This window comes from Ochotona princeps, chromosome 10, assembly GCF_030435755.1.
Source record: "Ochotona princeps isolate mOchPri1 chromosome 10, mOchPri1.hap1, whole genome shotgun sequence".
In the NCBI taxonomy this organism is placed as follows: Eukaryota; Metazoa; Chordata; class Mammalia; order Lagomorpha; family Ochotonidae; genus Ochotona; species Ochotona princeps.
The window spans coordinates 31162909-31167191 of NC_080841.1; positions in this window are offsets into that span (position 1 = coordinate 31162909).

Sequence of the window (4283 nt, forward strand, 5' to 3'; positions counted from 1 at the left end):
AATAATGAAAAGTGGAATAATATGTCACCTCTATAGGCTTTCCTCTCTTATCTCCAGTTTGGGGGGGAGTCAGTAAGTCCCAAGGGGAGAAGGAGAGCAGATAGAATTGAGCTGGGCCAGTGATATCTGGCCTGTGCTCAGTGAAGACACTGTACTCTTCTCCATCCACATGACCCCTCCTTCTGCCTGCTTAGTGGAGAGACTGGAGGCCTGGGGTGGGCATTGGGGACAGGACGGTGGATATGCCAGAGGGGTTAGAGTTGGCTCCAGGATGAAGCCTGTACAGGTGTGCTTGGGAATCTTAATCAGCTGCGTTCATGGGGTTGAATTGGGGCCACTGGGGCTGTGATGTTAAGCAGGCTGTGGACACTCTTTCCGTACTCGTTTTGAGGTGAGAAGAGTCTAAACTGGGATTCTGACTCCCCATCTTGTTGGCTGTGCGGTGTTGACCATATTTCCTCGCCTTTCTGAGTGTTAGTTTACTCCTTTGTGAGATAGGCATGCTAATAAGTCTTGCTGCAAGAATGAAATGAATCCTGAGTAAGATTATTTATATGAATTCAAATACAATATGGAAAAGTACGGGCAAGGGGCTGTTCAAATCTCAGAGGACTTTGAGTTTTCTCCTGCGTTCCAGAGTCCATTTAAAGTAGAGCTGTATCTGGGTCTGTTGGATGGAAGTGCTGGAAGACTTGGCCTCTAGGAAGAAAGGGGTGTTGGTTGCTGCCAGCCCTACTTCTCCCATTTAAGACGCTATCCTCGGCTTGGTGGATTATCCTTACCTGTGTAAGGGCTGTTGACAGGTGAGGGTAAAGGACATTTAGACACAGTTGTGTGGACACCCCGAGTTAATTTTTTTCCTTTGTGGCTAAACATACAAATATTTAAGTGAGAACTTTGTCAATTTGGGTAACTTTCACTGAGAAAGAAAGATGTAGAATGAATTCTATTTAGAAAAATTACCTGGGTCATTTTCTAAATGGTATCATTATACCATTCCCCAGATTTTTTTTTATTTTCACATTCCTAGAATATTTCCTCTAAGATTTTTGTAATCAAATTTATGACTAAGATTGATCTAGTGGTGAGTGGTCATCAAAGCTCCTGCCACTGCATGTCCTCAGGAACATTCATTTTACCAAGTTTTAATTTTCCAAGTCAAATGTGGACTACGAAAGTCTTCTATCAATGTGCAGTTTATTCAGTAATTTTTCACATGAAATGTCTCAGACAATGGGACTTTTATTTGGTGACTAATGCTTTGCTAATTTTGCATTTTCCTCCATATTGAATTCTGCAGTTTCCATTGCTATCAGCATGAGGTGATTGTCGATTGTGTTCATCTGTCGCATGTTTTATGATGAACTGCTTTAGGTACTGTCGGATTTGTTTTACCCAGATTCTTTTTCCTATCAGAAATAGTAATGTTCATTGGATTTAGAAACACTGTTGTTACTTGTTAACAAACATAAGATAGCAGTTGTTTTTGGATATTTCTTGATGGCTTTTTTGGCCATCGCTGTGTCTTTAGCTAATCCAGGTCAGTTCTGCCTCTTTCTGCTGGAACAAAGTGAAGAGACTAGAATCAACATAGGGAGTGTCTGGACGTCTGCAGCTGATTGCAGCGTTAAGAACAGATGCGAAACATGCTGAGATTTAGGCTTTACGAAGTCCAGTCTGCCTTTAGATTGAAGACTGGACTGGAGAAAAAAAATGGTTGAAAGATGCAAATGTTGTAAAACCCAGTTGAGAGACAGATTGCCAACCCTATAAGCATTGTAAGAATTCCATGAATTCCATCTCATTTACTCTCACTACAGTTGTGTAGTGCAGGTAGCATCACGATTCCCATTTTACAAATGAGACACCAAAACACAGTAAGATTCAAGACATCATACAAGGTTACCAGGTAGGAAGACAAAGGTGAAGATCTAGGTTTTCAGCTTCTTACTGTTTTCTGACACAAGGAAAAAAGGGGTAGAAGATTTTGAGAAGTACTATGAGGATAAGTAAGTGAGGGGACTTGGTAAAAATGATATATTTTTGGCTTTTAAGATTAGACAGAGCTTAAGAGAGAGTAATTGTTTTGTTTTGGGGGAAAGAGATAGGTCTTGTTCAGTTGGGTGTTGTTGAGTAGGTGAGGGCATTATAGTATGGCATAATCAAGCATCTGACTCCAGTTGATGCTTGACAGCTGGTGTCTCAAGTTCCTGTCTCTCTCCTTCCTCTTCTGCTCCACTTGTAAGCCTGCCAGTAAGGTTGCAGCGTCTTTCCTTAACACCTGCTAGAAGTTTAGAACCTGGCCTGCATATGAGATCCCTACCTTTGTTGTAACCCCTAACTACAATGAAAGCCAGACTAGTAACCCTCCATGCTCTCTTGAGCCATTTTGGAGGCTGCTTGGGAGCCAGTCCTGCCCTTCCTTGAGGCCCTAGTCTAGGAGGTGGTGAATTTCTTCAATCCTTCTTAGTTCATATGTGACTTGGTCAGCCTCAACATTCAAACCAAAATTTGGGTCAGGAGTTGATCTGACCTCCTTCCCAGGGAGACCAAAACCACGATAATGGGTAGACGGCAAACACAATAGTAGTTCATGCTCATGTCAGGTGATCAGTGGGTACGGTGCAGGAATTTCCTGCCAGGAAACCTGTGAGCTCATTCATGGGCCCAGGCTTTTCTGTGTCATAGCTCTACCTCTTCAAAATGGCAAAATCCACTCCATTCCATCAACAAATAAGAAAAGATCAGGAAGAATAATGGGAAATATTTTGAATGGAACAGGCCTGGACCTGGTACCCATCCCTTCACTTTTCTTTGCTTAGAACCAGTGATAGTGATAATGTGTAGGTGAGCTTGGGTAATGTGTAGTGGATCTCACCCCAGGTGTATTGAGCTGGAATGTCGGCTGGTTGTTGAGCTAGATGTTTAGGAGGTGATAGAGTCTGAGGAGAGAGTGCTGGGCTGAGAGTTTTGCCTTCATAGGTGACCTTCCAGGTAAGGTAAGGGAAAAAGGAGAGAACACAAATTCTCTTCCTAATGCTCTTTTTGTTTGTCAGATTCAAGGATTGACTTTTTAGACTCTCACTAGCAGTAGTGGGTGTTGAGAGAGGTGAGAATAGAGCAGGAAGGTGAATATTGTTCCTCTTGGGTCTGAATGAGCAACCTGCAGGCACACATGCACATGCACTGTGCGTGCTCTGTGCTGTTGGTCTTTGCAATTTGTTAGATACATTGCATGGTTACATTGAATTCCAAAATCACATGGGGAGGTGGGGGAGGTGGAGGTGAGTGACATGCCCAAGGTTAAGTGGTGTTGAGTGTCTATGCCACTTATTGCAAATTTGTTTAAGCAGAACTCCTGCGGTCTCTGCCAATCATATGTGGTTAGGTGAATGGATGTCCCGGTAAAGGGATTACCCATTCTAGGCTGTAGGTACAACAGTCTAAGCTAAGTGGTAAAATTAAGCATGGCAGGAAAATTGATTTGAATATTTACTTGGGTACACAATCACTTTGTGTCCAACCTGTGCTAATTATCACTGCTGGTCAATGGAAATCCATTTATACAGTGAACAGATAGCAACTAAAAGCCTTAAGGGCTATGCAGGATTCTCTGAGTATCAGTTGTTAAATTGTTTGCTTCCATTTTTTTCCCACATTAAATCTTAGCATTCCATAGCTTGCTTTATATCTAGAAGCAGATTTTTTTTTCTTGTCAGATGACATGAGTACAAATCCTAGAGGGTGGGTCTGTGGCAGATGTGGATCTCAAATGTACACCCAGCCCCTTCTTCCCATCAGTGGGAGGACAGGAAGCCAGATTTCCCCCATTAAAAGTAGAGAAAGCATTTAAACACCAAGCACTTCCACCCACTATGTTATATTTTTGTCTCATTTCATTGTTTTATATTTTTATTCTGTTTTGCAGAAAATCAGCCTGAGGAATTAAAGGAGTGTGGGTAAATAGGGGAGTGTTCATTCATCCATCCGTTCTTTGAGTGAATGTGCACTGAGCGAGGGTGTGCCAGGAGCTGTGCTCAGCTGCTGGGTTGAGTGCACTTGCCAGCCTCTGGGAGTTTACTGAGGGCCTCTTAGCTCCCTGCCCCGTTGATGCAGGCTGTGATGATATTTTTTAAAGTGAAATGAGAGAAAAGCTTTTTATTTCTAAAAGATCTTAAAAGTCCATCGGGAAAAGAGAATGAATGTAAACCAATTTAGGAACACAATGAGATTGTCATTAAGGGAAAAATTTGTGGCACGAGCTCTGGGAGAAGAAGGGATTT